Raw genomic sequence first — 14,403 nt, 5'->3', positions numbered from 1 at the left:
CAATCACCTCAGTAGCTCCATAAGCGACAGTAACAGCGATTGACTCATGAATTGCACGAATATTAACAAGACAATGGATAAATTGCATTCCACATTCAACCACATTAACATCAACAAAAAATTATCATCCCACGCTATCCACACCCGATTACCAGAAGATCCATAATCCATATACCATTTCCAATGGGGTAATAGGAAAGATTGAATTTGAGCTGCATTATTAAATCGAACACGAGTTTCAAGGAGGCCGAGAAATTGTAACCTGAACTCAGCAACGATGTCTCTGACTGCCAACTGATGATCTCTTTTGTTCAGGCCCCGTACATTCCATATTGCTGCATTTAACATGGATCACTAGGTATGGGGTTGCTGTTTTTAGGACCCCGAGTCGACTCATCTGTATCATCCAGTATGTGTAGTGCATCAAATGTATTATATATAACAACCGCCTTACCCCTCTCCTCTCGACTTGGGCCTGTTGCATCTCTAGGGGATTCACGGCCCTCTCTCTTCTTTTCTACCACTGGGGCTTGTGGTGGTCTGCTTATCTTCCGATCAGGCAAACGTGGTGGCCGAGATGGTATATAAGTATTATCAACCTACAATATTGTATATATATATATATACATATCAAACACCACAAGGTAATTCACCACAAGTAATCCATACAATTATGTTCTCTCTGTACAAACAAAATGTGAGTTGTACTCTAACTGACTAAGAGGAGAAAACTGCATACTGGCCCGACCTGCCTGAGTATAGCGTGTGGACCTATTCTTCAACTGTCAGACACCTCAAAGTCTATTCCTGAAAGAAAATATCAGCAGGGGAATGAGCCTGCCACTCAGTAAGCAAATAACCAGTCCTATCTATATATGCATGTCAACCATAGCCCAAACAAGATAAAGAAACAACACGAATGGAATACAGTCAATTTAATTCCAACATAATCAACATTATTACACCACATGACTATCTCATAATAAGACAACCAACCAAACTCCATTTTTCCTAGTTTGCTTACCAGAAGGTGATATTGTGTTTTTCCCACCAACTCAATCTCACCGTTATATAAATTCAAGTGAACCCCCTTGACAGCCGGCTCATCAATCTCGCACATAGCTGTTTCATTTCGCACATAGCATTTTCTTTTCGCACATAGCATCGCATCAAAGCTCTTTTCATTGCGCACATAGCATTTTCTTTTCGCACATAGCACTTTCTTTTCGCACATAGCATTTTCAACACATCAAGGGGTATTCACGCCACAATTATATTCAATTTCCACAACTCCCTCATTTCCACATATCACCATTCTTGTAAGCAACTAGTAACGTAAAACAATATATCATTACATTCTCATTCTCAGACACCCACAACACAACATACAACAAACATGATATTTCAACGTATCTTCGCATTCCACGTACACAGTATCGTCAATCAAATCAAATCATTCACCACGCATATATTTTCAGATAAAACAATATCAGCATGAACCACAAAGTCATATAATAGTAATACCACAAATAAAAAGAACATATATAGATAATACTAATTATTTACTTACCTCGACCTTACAACGCTTTTATCTATCCAATAGGTGGTGGTTCGGTCTTTTCACTTTACCCCTGTATCCTCCGTCTGTTTTTCTTCTCTCGCCAAAAAAATTGCAATTTGCTGTGTGTGTTGTATGTGCATATGTTTGTGTGTATATTAAAAACAACATACAAACTAAAATAAAAAAAAGGCAAAGAGGGAGTGAGGCGGTGGGAATTGGGCCCCACCTCCACTCTCAACTCTCTCTCTCTCTACTTATATATATATATATACATATTATTTTTATATATATAATATTATTATTATTTTATTTATTTAATTAAACTTTTCTCAAAATACCATTTACGTCCTTCATAATTTTCTTAATTAATATAAATTGTCCCAAAATATTATAACGAACTCCAATTTAATTCATTCAAGTATTATTATATTCCAATTATGGAACATAACTTATTTACTAATTAACCAAGTTTCATAAAAATTTACCAATTAGTCTCCCAATTAAATATTATAATTTTTGGGGCGTCACAATTCTCCCCTCCTAATAAAAATTTCGTCCTCGAAATTTAACTAATTAACGGCTCAGACAATAAATATGGGTATTTTTCTCTCATGTCCTCTCCATCATTCAACAAACTGTTGCACAAAGGGGTTCATTTTTGGTTGTGAGGCATTTCTATTTTGGGATTCTAACCCCTAATGTTCTGATCCTGAATCATGACCATGCACAGACTCTAATGACTCAGTTGGGCCAGCAGCGTTTTCTCTTGACGCCTCCATCCTATATAAATTACACACATGTGAGTAGATTCCTAACATATACACCTTAAGTATAAAATAACATTTCATCTACTATCCCAAGGAAATCTAATCCCTGCTCTGATACCACCTAATGTAGCACCCCCTTCGCTACAAGAGCTATATCTCCCCTAAACTTCATACTTATAGTAATCCCTATGTTCATATATATAAATTTGCATACGTAATTCCAACATGTCATAGCAAGTATTATCAACCTACAATATTATATATATATATATATACATATCAAACACCACAAGGTAATTCACCACAAGTAATCCATACAATTATGTTCTCTCTGTACAAACAAAATGTGAGTTGTACTCTAACTGACTAAGAGGAGAAAACTGCATACTGGCCCGACCTGCCTGAGTATAGCGTGTGGACCTATTCTTCAACTGTCAGACACCTCAAAGTCTATTCCTGAAAGAAAATATCAGCAGGGGAATGAGCCTGCCACTCAGTAAGCAAATAACCAGTCCTATCTATATATGCATGTCAACCATAGCCCAAACAAGATAAAGAAACAACACGAATGGAATACAGTCAATTTAATTCCAACATAATCAACATTATTACACCACATGACTATCTCATAATAAGACAACCAACCAAACTCCATTTTTCCTAGTTTGCTTACCAGAAGGTGATATTGTGTTTTTCCCACCAACTCAATCTCACCGTTATATAAATTCAAGTGAACCCCCTTGACAGCCGGCTCATCAATCTCGCACATAGCTGTTTCATTTCGCACATAGCATTTTCTTTTCGCACATAGCATCGCATCAAAGCTCTTTTCATTGCGCACATAGCATTTTCTTTTCGCACATAGCACTTTCTTTTCGCACATAGCATTTTCAACACGTCAAGGGGTATTCACGCCACAATTATATTCAATTTCCACAACTCCCTCATTTCCACATATCACCATTCTTGTAAGCAACTAGTAACGTAAAACAATATATCATTACATTCTCATTCTCAGACACCCACAACACAACATACAACAAACATGATATTTCAACGTATCTTCGCATTCCACGTACACAGTATCGTCAATCAAATCAAATCATTCACCACGCATATATTTTCAGATAAAACAATATCAGCATGAACCACAAAGTCATATAATAGTAATACCACAAATAAAAAGAACATATATAGATAATACTAATTATTTACTTACCTCGACCTTACAACGCTTTTATCTATCCAATAGGTGGTGGTTCGGTCTTTTCACTTTACCCCTGTATCCTCCGTCTGTTTTTCTTCTCTCGCCAAAAAAATTGCAATTTGCTGTGTGTGTTGTATGTGCATATGTTTGTGTGTATATTAAAAACAACATACAAACTAAAATAAAAAAAAGGCAAAGAGGGAGTGAGGCGGTGGGAATTGGGCCCCACCTCCACTCTCAACTCTCTCTCTCTCTACTTATATATATATATATACATATTATTTTTATATATATAATATTATTATTATTTTATTTATTTAATTAAACTTTTCTCAAAATACCATTTACGTCCTTCATAATTTTCTTAATTAATATAAATTGTCCCAAAATATTATAACGAACTCCAATTTAATTCATTCAAGTATTATTATATTCCAATTATGGAACATAACTTATTTACTAATTAACCAAGTTTCATAAAAATTTACCAATTAGTCTCCCAATTAAATATTATAATTTTTGGGGCGTCACAATTCTCCCCTCCTAATAAAAATTTCGTCCTCGAAATTTAACTAATTAACGGCTCAGACAATAAATATGGGTATTTTTCTCTCATGTCCTCTCCATCATTCAACAAACTGTTGCACAAAGGGGTTCATTTTTGGTTGTGAGGCATTTCTATTTTGGGATTCTAACCCCTAATGTTCTGATCCTGAATCATGACCATGCACAGACTCTAATGACTCAGTTGGGCCAGCAGCGTTTTCTCTTGACGCCTCCATCCTATATAAATTACACACATGTGAGTAGATTCCTAACATATACACCTTAAGTATAAAATAACATTTCATCTACTATCCCAAGGAAATCTAATCCCTGCTCTGATACCACCTAATGTAGCACCCCCTTCGCTACAAGAGCTATATCTCCCCTAAACTTCATACTTATAGTAATCCCTATGTTCATATATATAAATTTGCATACGTAATTCCAACATGTCATAGCAAGTATTATCAACCTACAATATTATATATATATATATATACATATCAAACACCACAAGGTAATTCACCACAAGTAATCCATACAATTATGTTCTCTCTGTACAAACAAAATGTGAGTTGTACTCTAACTGACTAAGAGGAGAAAACTGCATACTGGCCCGACCTGCCTGAGTATAGCGTGTGGACCTATTCTTCAACTGTCAGACACCTCAAAGTCTATTCCTGAAAGAAAATATCAGCAGGGGAATGAGCCTGCCACTCAGTAAGCAAATAACCAGTCCTATCTATATATGCATGTCAACCATAGCCCAAACAAGATAAAGAAACAACACGAATGGAATACAGTCAATTTAATTCCAACATAATCAACATTATTACACCACATGACTATCTCATAATAAGACAACCAACCAAACTCCATTTTTCCTAGTTTGCTTACCAGAAGGTGATATTGTGTTTTTCCCACCAACTCAATCTCACCGTTATATAAATTCAAGTGAACCCCCTTGACAGCCGGCTCATCAATCTCGCACATAGCTGTTTCATTTCGCACATAGCATTTTCTTTTCGCACATAGCATCGCATCAAAGCTCTTTTCATTGCGCACATAGCATTTTCTTTTCGCACATAGCACTTTCTTTTCGCACATAGCATTTTCAACACGTCAAGGGGTATTCACGCCACAATTATATTCAATTTCCACAACTCCCTCATTTCCACATATCACCATTCTTGTAAGCAACTAGTAACGTAAAACAATATATCATTACATTCTCATTCTCAGACACCCACAACACAACATACAACAAACATGATATTTCAACGTATCTTCGCATTCCACGTACACAGTATCGTCAATCAAATCAAATCATTCACCACGCATATATTTTCAGATAAAACAATATCAGCATGAACCACAAAGTCATATAATAGTAATACCACAAATAAAAAGAACATATATAGATAATACTAATTATTTACTTACCTCGACCTTACAACGCTTTTATCTATCCAATAGGTGGTGGTTCGGTCTTTTCACTTTACCCCTGTATCCTCCGTCTGTTTTTCTTCTCTCGCCAAAAAAATTGCAATTTGCTGTGTGTGTTGTATGTGCATATGTTTGTGTGTATATTAAAAACAACATACAAACTAAAATAAAAAAAAGGCAAAGAGGGAGTGAGGCGGTGGGAATTGGGCCCCACCTCCACTCTCAACTCTCTCTCTCTCTACTTATATATATATATATACATATTATTTTTATATATATAATATTATTATTATTTTATTTATTTAATTAAACTTTTCTCAAAATACCATTTACGTCCTTCATAATTTTCTTAATTAATATAAATTGTCCCAAAATATTATAACGAACTCCAATTTAATTCATTCAAGTATTATTATATTCCAATTATGGAACATAACTTATTTACTAATTAACCAAGTTTCATAAAAATTTACCAATTAGTCTCCCAATTAAATATTATAATTTTTGGGGCGTCACAATTCTCCCCTCCTAATAAAAATTTCGTCCTCGAAATTTAACTAATTAACGGCTCAGACAATAAATATGGGTATTTTTCTCTCATGTCCTCTCCATCATTCAACAAACTGTTGCACAAAGGGGTTCATTTTTGGTTGTGAGGCATTTCTATTTTGGGATTCTAACCCCTAATGTTCTGATCCTGAATCATGACCATGCACAGACTCTAATGACTCAGTTGGGCCAGCAGCGTTTTCTCTTGACGCCTCCATCCTATATAAATTACACACATGTGAGTAGATTCCTAACATATACACCTTAAGTATAAAATAACATTTCATCTACTATCCCAAGGAAATCTAATCCCTGCTCTGATACCACCTAATGTAGCACCCCCTTCGCTACAAGAGCTATATCTCCCCTAAACTTCATACTTATAGTAATCCCTATGTTCATATATATAAATTTGCATACGTAATTCCAACATGTCATAGCAAGTATTATCAACCTACAATATTATATATATATATATATACATATCAAACACCACAAGGTAATTCACCACAAGTAATCCATACAATTATGTTCTCTCTGTACAAACAAAATGTGAGTTGTACTCTAACTGACTAAGAGGAGAAAACTGCATACTGGCCCGACCTGCCTGAGTATAGCGTGTGGACCTATTCTTCAACTGTCAGACACCTCAAAGTCTATTCCTGAAAGAAAATATCAGCAGGGGAATGAGCCTGCCACTCAGTAAGCAAATAACCAGTCCTATCTATATATGCATGTCAACCATAGCCCAAACAAGATAAAGAAACAACACGAATGGAATACAGTCAATTTAATTCCAACATAATCAACATTATTACACCACATGACTATCTCATAATAAGACAACCAACCAAACTCCATTTTTCCTAGTTTGCTTACCAGAAGGTGATATTGTGTTTTTCCCACCAACTCAATCTCACCGTTATATAAATTCAAGTGAACCCCCTTGACAGCCGGCTCATCAATCTCGCACATAGCTGTTTCATTTCGCACATAGCATTTTCTTTTCGCACATAGCATCGCATCAAAGCTCTTTTCATTGCGCACATAGCATTTTCTTTTCGCACATAGCACTTTCTTTTCGCACATAGCATTTTCAACACGTCAAGGGGTATTCACGCCACAATTATATTCAATTTCCACAACTCCCTCATTTCCACATATCACCATTCTTGTAAGCAACTAGTAACGTAAAACAATATATCATTACATTCTCATTCTCAGACACCCACAACACAACATACAACAAACATGATATTTCAACGTATCTTCGCATTCCACGTACACAGTATCGTCAATCAAATCAAATCATTCACCACGCATATATTTTCAGATAAAACAATATCAGCATGAACCACAAAGTCATATAATAGTAATACCACAAATAAAAAGAACATATATAGATAATACTAATTATTTACTTACCTCGACCTTACAACGCTTTTATCTATCCAATAGGTGGTGGTTCGGTCTTTTCACTTTACCCCTGTATCCTCCGTCTGTTTTTCTTCTCTCGCCAAAAAAATTGCAATTTGCTGTGTGTGTTGTATGTGCATATGTTTGTGTGTATATTAAAAACAACATACAAACTAAAATAAAAAAAAGGCAAAGAGGGAGTGAGGCGGTGGGAATTGGGCCCCACCTCCACTCTCAACTCTCTCTCTCTCTACTTATATATATATATACATATTATTTTTATATATATAATATTATTATTATTTTATTTATTTAATTAAACTTTTCTCAAAATACCATTTACGTCCTTCATAATTTTCTTAATTAATATAAATTGTCCCAAAATATTATAACGAACTCCAATTTAATTCATTCAAGTATTATTATATTCCAATTATGGAACATAACTTATTTACTAATTAACCAAGTTTCATAAAAATTTACCAATTAGTCTCCCAATTAAATATTATAATTTTTGGGGCGTCACAATTCTCCCCTCCTAATAAAAATTTCGTCCTCGAAATTTAACTAATTAACGGCTCAGACAATAAATATGGGTATTTTTCTCTCATGTCCTCTCCATCATTCAACAAACTGTTGCACAAAGGGGTTCATTTTTGGTTGTGAGGCATTTCTATTTTGGGATTCTAACCCCTAATGTTCTGATCCTGAATCATGACCATGCACAGACTCTAATGACTCAGTTGGGCCAGCAGCGTTTTCTCTTGACGCCTCCATCCTATATAAATTACACACATGTGAGTAGATTCCTAACATATACACCTTAAGTATAAAATAACATTTCATCTACTATCCCAAGGAAATCTAATCCCTGCTCTGATACCACCTAATGTAGCACCCCCTTCGCTACAAGAGCTATATCTCCCCTAAACTTCATACTTATAGTAATCCCTATGTTCATATATATAAATTTGCATACGTAATTCCAACATGTCATAGCAAGTATTATCAACCTACAATATTATATATATATATATATACATATCAAACACCACAAGGTAATTCACCACAAGTAATCCATACAATTATGTTCTCTCTGTACAAACAAAATGTGAGTTGTACTCTAACTGACTAAGAGGAGAAAACTGCATACTGGCCCGACCTGCCTGAGTATAGCGTGTGGACCTATTCTTCAACTGTCAGACACCTCAAAGTCTATTCCTGAAAGAAAATATCAGCAGGGGAATGAGCCTGCCACTCAGTAAGCAAATAACCAGTCCTATCTATATATGCATGTCAACCATAGCCCAAACAAGATAAAGAAACAACACGAATGGAATACAGTCAATTTAATTCCAACATAATCAACATTATTACACCACATGACTATCTCATAATAAGACAACCAACCAAACTCCATTTTTCCTAGTTTGCTTACCAGAAGGTGATATTGTGTTTTTCCCACCAACTCAATCTCACCGTTATATAAATTCAAGTGAACCCCCTTGACAGCCGGCTCATCAATCTCGCACATAGCTGTTTCATTTCGCACATAGCATTTTCTTTTCGCACATAGCATCGCATCAAAGCTCTTTTCATTGCGCACATAGCATTTTCTTTTCGCACATAGCACTTTCTTTTCGCACATAGCATTTTCAACACGTCAAGGGGTATTCACGCCACAATTATATTCAATTTCCACAACTCCCTCATTTCCACATATCACCATTCTTGTAAGCAACTAGTAACGTAAAACAATATATCATTACATTCTCATTCTCAGACACCCACAACACAACATACAACAAACATGATATTTCAACGTATCTTCGCATTCCACGTACACAGTATCGTCAATCAAATCAAATCATTCACCACGCATATATTTTCAGATAAAACAATATCAGCATGAACCACAAAGTCATATAATAGTAATACCACAAATAAAAAGAACATATATAGATAATACTAATTATTTACTTACCTCGACCTTACAACGCTTTTATCTATCCAATAGGTGGTGGTTCGGTCTTTTCACTTTACCCCTGTATCCTCCGTCTGTTTTTCTTCTCTCGCCAAAAAAATTGCAATTTGCTGTGTGTGTTGTATGTGCATATGTTTGTGTGTATATTAAAAACAACATACAAACTAAAATAAAAAAAAGGCAAAGAGGGAGTGAGGCGGTGGGAATTGGGCCCCACCTCCACTCTCAACTCTCTCTCTCTCTACTTATATATATATATATACATATTATTTTTATATATATAATATTATTATTATTTTATTTATTTAATTAAACTTTTCTCAAAATACCATTTACGTCCTTCATAATTTTCTTAATTAATATAAATTGTCCCAAAATATTATAACGAACTCCAATTTAATTCATTCAAGTATTATTATATTCCAATTATGGAACATAACTTATTTACTAATTAACCAAGTTTCATAAAAATTTACCAATTAGTCTCCCAATTAAATATTATAATTTTTGGGGCGTCACAATTCTCCCCTCCTAATAAAAATTTCGTCCTCGAAATTTAACTAATTAACGGCTCAGACAATAAATATGGGTATTTTTCTCTCATGTCCTCTCCATCATTCAACAAACTGTTGCACAAAGGGGTTCATTTTTGGTTGTGAGGCATTTCTATTTTGGGATTCTAACCCCTAATGTTCTGATCCTGAATCATGACCATGCACAGACTCTAATGACTCAGTTGGGCCAGCAGCGTTTTCTCTTGACGCCTCCATCCTATATAAATTACACACATGTGAGTAGATTCCTAACATATACACCTTAAGTATAAAATAACATTTCATCTACTATCCCAAGGAAATCTAATCCCTGCTCTGATACCACCTAATGTAGCACCCCCTTCGCTACAAGAGCTATATCTCCCCTAAACTTCATACTTATAGTAATCCCTATGTTCATATATATAAATTTGCATACGTAATTCCAACATGTCATAGCAAGTATTATCAACCTACAATATTATATATATATATATATACATATCAAACACCACAAGGTAATTCACCACAAGTAATCCATACAATTATGTTCTCTCTGTACAAACAAAATGTGAGTTGTACTCTAACTGACTAAGAGGAGAAAACTGCATACTGGCCCGACCTGCCTGAGTATAGCGTGTGGACCTATTCTTCAACTGTCAGACACCTCAAAGTCTATTCCTGAAAGAAAATATCAGCAGGGGAATGAGCCTGCCACTCAGTAAGCAAATAACCAGTCCTATCTATATATGCATGTCAACCATAGCCCAAACAAGATAAAGAAACAACACGAATGGAATACAGTCAATTTAATTCCAACATAATCAACATTATTACACCACATGACTATCTCATAATAAGACAACCAACCAAACTTCATTTTTCCTAGTTTGCTTACCAGAAGGTGATATTGTGTTTTTCCCACCAACTCAATCTCACCGTTATATAAATTCAAGTGAACCCCCTTGACAGCCGGCTCATCAATCTCGCACATAGCTGTTTCATTTCGCACATAGCATTTTCTTTTCGCACATAGCACTTTCTTTTCGCACATAGCATTTTCAACACGTCAAGGGGTATTCACGCCACAATTATATTCAATTTCCACAACTCCCTCATTTCCACATATCACCATTCTTGTAAGCAACTAGTAACGTAAAACAATATATCATTACATTCTCATTCTCAGACACCCACAACACAACATACAACAAACATGATATTTCAACGTATCTTCGCATTCCACGTACACAGTATCGTCAATCAAATCAAATCATTCACCACGCATATATTTTCAGATAAAACAATATCAGCATGAACCACAAAGTCATATAATAGTAATACCACAAATAAAAAGAACATATATAGATAATACTAATTATTTACTTACCTCGACCTTACAACGCTTTTATCTATCCAATAGGTGGTGGTTCGGTCTTTTCACTTTACCCCTGTATCCTCCGTCTGTTTTTCTTCTCTCGCCAAAAAAATTGCAATTTGCTGTGTGTGTTGTATGTGCATATGTTTGTGTGTATATTAAAAACAACATACAAACTAAAATAAAAAAAAGGCAAAGAGGGAGTGAGGCGGTGGGAATTGGGCCCCACCTCCACTCTCAACTCTCTCTCTCTCTACTTATATATATATATACATATTATTTTTATATATATAATATTATTATTATTTTATTTATTTAATTAAACTTTTCTCAAAATACCATTTACGTCCTTCATAATTTTCTTAATTAATATAAATTGTCCCAAAATATTATAACGAACTCCAATTTAATTCATTCAAGTATTATTATATTCCAATTATGGAACATAACTTATTTACTAATTAACCAAGTTTCATAAAAATTTACCAATTAGTCTCCCAATTAAATATTATAATTTTTGGGGCGTCACAGGGGGTATCCATTCGTACTCAACATCTACTTTACATGGGGATTCTCCTCCTTCTTCATCCGGTGTCATAATTATGATGTGTTTCGGTAAATTTGAGGTCACATCCAACATTACGCATACACGAGCGAAGTCCAGTCTCGTGCATGCTCTCGTAATCGCATCCGAGTAAAGTGGTTTACCCACTCCACTGGCCACCGTACTAAGACCTTCCTCTGTCCACAACTCGACTGGAAGGTGTCGTATTTTGATCCACACAAGAACCTCTGTATGCTGAAGTTTCCTCAATACCATCCCTGGTTTCCATTTTTGAAAAATAATAGGCTGCCCCTGATATAGCCACGGACCTCCTTCAATGACATCTTCCATAGCAACTACTGATTTGAATTGGAAGAAAAAGAACCCATTATTTGTACCAGTGACCTCCTTTAAGTCCGGCCATATCGACTTTGCAAATTCCTTTAGATGGTGAAAGTACGGTCTTTTTTCAAGGAAATATCCCACCGCGGTAGCCATCCATCTTTTAGACCCATTCCGTATAATATCCAGTGTTGGTCGCACAATCACCTCTCCTTTTTGTACCGTTGGAGCCACATACGATAGGGTCTTTCGAGTTGAATTGTGGAATGCATGAGCTATTTTATCATCGTTAATCGTGTCCGAGCATGCATGCAACGGAATGTTTCCAACGAACAAACCCGTAGGAGCGCGATAATCAAAAGTAGAATTCTGTTATTTTGTCTTTTTGTGCATGATGATGTCATCCATGATGTCAGCAGTGATGTCATTTGGAGTGATCTCATCTCAGCAGTGATGTCAGCAATGATGTCATCTGCAGTGATGTAAGCAGTGATGTTACCTGCAGTGATGTCATCTTCAGTGATGTCAGCAGAGGTCATGCTAGCATCACCAGTGACATCACCATCCTTGTCAACTGCCACCGTAACTTCCACCTCACCCTCCACGTCACCAACAGAAGCCACGTCAGCAGATGTTGGAATACCAACCGTCGCCGAACTGGTGAGTCGCTGGTCACCCTTCACCGGAGCTGCCATATCAGTCGACGGCGGCAGCAAAGCAAGTTCATTTCCGGCAGAAAGTCGCGAAATCTCAGGCACCGGCGACTGTAGATCTGAATCTATCGAGTTCCCATCAGTTTCCGGCGCTCCACTGCTTGTTCCCGACGGCAATAAGCATCTCATAGCCGGACGTAAACCACCCACGCGTGGCGGCGCAGCGCATCTCTTTTCTCAACCAACGAACGCAGCGACGGGACGCTTAGAAATCGCTCCTTCCATCTAGTTTTCAGATCTCTGAGTGCTGTAATGGTTTGCTCGTCTCCTTTGTCGATGACAGCGTTTGCCAATTTCAGGAACTTGTCAAGATTAAACGGCTCAAATCTCCTTCCGCCATTGATGAAAGGTGAAGCTTCACCAAACCCTAGTCTAGGCGGCGCTCGGAACGAAGACGAGTCATAGGCCAAGTTCTCACCTTTCTCGTTTATAGTCGTTTCCACTTCCTCCACAGAGTCCGGCGTACCTTCATCAGCTTGAATAGTGCCAGTTTCCGACGGGTTTTGGCTGCGCGACCCTTCGTCTCCCAAAAACCCTAACAGCGGCGTCTGCAATTTTCCCCTTGTTTCAGCCCTCAAAAAACGATCACTCGACGTTAGTCTTCCATTCCCATCCTCTGAAATCACTACGTCATCGTTCCCAAATGTCTGATCTGCCATTGTTGCCAGCAAACTGCCCAAAACCGGCGATGTACGTTCCAATCGCAAATGTCCTGTTTTTGCTCTCGGGTCGCCGGAAAACTGACCAAAGCAGTCCGTCTCTCGCCGTCCTTCATCACCGTCAGCCTCCCCCTTGCCAGCCGGAGCTCCTTCCTTGTCGCCGGCAGCGGTTTGAGTTGTTAGGGCTTGTGTGTGTGTGTTTTGTGGTGTAGTAATGTGTGAGAGAGAATAGAGAGGGTCCATTTTTTTTTTTTTTTGCGAGAGAATTTTTAGTGAGAGAATTTTTGTATTTTCCAGAAGGAAGGATTCGCTTTCACTACTCAGTATTAAGCTTCCTAGCTCTATTAGCACATGTGCCTTGTATAGACTTTGGCGCATCCCCTGGCCTGTCGAGGGAAGCGCCTATTGAAGGACACTGTTGTACTATACTCCTCTCTCTTATAATGAAAATTACACTTACCCATGAGAAGGAAAGTGTGTGATCAGCTTTATACGCAAAAAAGCTCTTCTTTCTCACTTGTGCCCTCTTCCTGACGGTGCCTTTCGGGTAGCATTCCTTAACAAAATTCCTTCTTTTCACACCCCGCCCGCAATCGATCGACTTAAAATAAAAACCCATCTCTGGCTCCACTACTGATAACTTGACAACAGCCTGTCCTTCCGCTTTCTCTCGCTGCTCTTCCTCTGTCAGCTCTCTCTGTTGTATGCGGAAGTAGGGCAAGGAATGGGAAGTCCCCCGCCAACCACCGAGAAAGATA

At 37.0% G+C, this 14,403-nt stretch overlaps 6 long non-coding RNA genes across 6 annotated transcripts; all 6 read right to left on the bottom strand.

Annotated features, from left to right (window-relative positions):
- Nucleotides 1-624: 624 nt before the first annotated feature.
- LOC148787438 (uncharacterized) lies at nucleotides 625-1,694 on the bottom strand. The gene is made up of 2 exons (XR_016066470.1): nucleotides 1,571-1,694; nucleotides 625-807 (listed from the first exon to the last, which is right to left on the bottom strand). It is a non-coding gene; the product is annotated as an uncharacterized LOC148787438 (long non-coding RNA).
- A 907-nt stretch (nucleotides 1,695-2,601) lies between these two features.
- LOC148787437 (uncharacterized) lies at nucleotides 2,602-3,671 on the bottom strand. Its single transcript, XR_016066461.1, has 2 exons — nucleotides 3,548-3,671; nucleotides 2,602-2,784 (listed from the first exon to the last, which is right to left on the bottom strand). It is a non-coding gene; the product is annotated as an uncharacterized LOC148787437 (long non-coding RNA).
- Nucleotides 3,672-4,578: 907 nt separating this feature from the next.
- On the bottom strand, nucleotides 4,579-5,648 carry LOC148787436 (uncharacterized). The gene is made up of 2 exons (XR_016066459.1): nucleotides 5,525-5,648; nucleotides 4,579-4,761 (listed from the first exon to the last, which is right to left on the bottom strand). It is a non-coding gene; the product is annotated as an uncharacterized LOC148787436 (long non-coding RNA).
- A 907-nt stretch (nucleotides 5,649-6,555) lies between these two features.
- Nucleotides 6,556-7,625, bottom strand: LOC148787435 (uncharacterized). Its single transcript, XR_016066460.1, has 2 exons — nucleotides 7,502-7,625; nucleotides 6,556-6,738 (listed from the first exon to the last, which is right to left on the bottom strand). It is a non-coding gene; the product is annotated as an uncharacterized LOC148787435 (long non-coding RNA).
- A 905-nt stretch (nucleotides 7,626-8,530) lies between these two features.
- On the bottom strand, nucleotides 8,531-9,600 carry LOC148787434 (uncharacterized). Its single transcript, XR_016066462.1, has 2 exons — nucleotides 9,477-9,600; nucleotides 8,531-8,713 (listed from the first exon to the last, which is right to left on the bottom strand). It is a non-coding gene; the product is annotated as an uncharacterized LOC148787434 (long non-coding RNA).
- A 907-nt stretch (nucleotides 9,601-10,507) lies between these two features.
- Nucleotides 10,508-11,523, bottom strand: LOC148787433 (uncharacterized). The gene is made up of 2 exons (XR_016066484.1): nucleotides 11,400-11,523; nucleotides 10,508-10,690 (listed from the first exon to the last, which is right to left on the bottom strand). It is a non-coding gene; the product is annotated as an uncharacterized LOC148787433 (long non-coding RNA).
- Nucleotides 11,524-14,403: the final 2,880 nt, after the last annotated feature.

Source organism: Sesamum indicum, linkage group LG7 (assembly GCF_026168435.1).
Source record: "Sesamum indicum cultivar Baizhima isolate 11 linkage group LG7, ASM2616843v1, whole genome shotgun sequence".
NCBI classification, from domain to species: Eukaryota; Viridiplantae; Streptophyta; class Magnoliopsida; order Lamiales; family Pedaliaceae; genus Sesamum; species Sesamum indicum.
The sequence above is the reverse complement of the archived record's forward strand: the minus strand, read 5'-3'. Positions and strand labels throughout refer to the sequence as shown.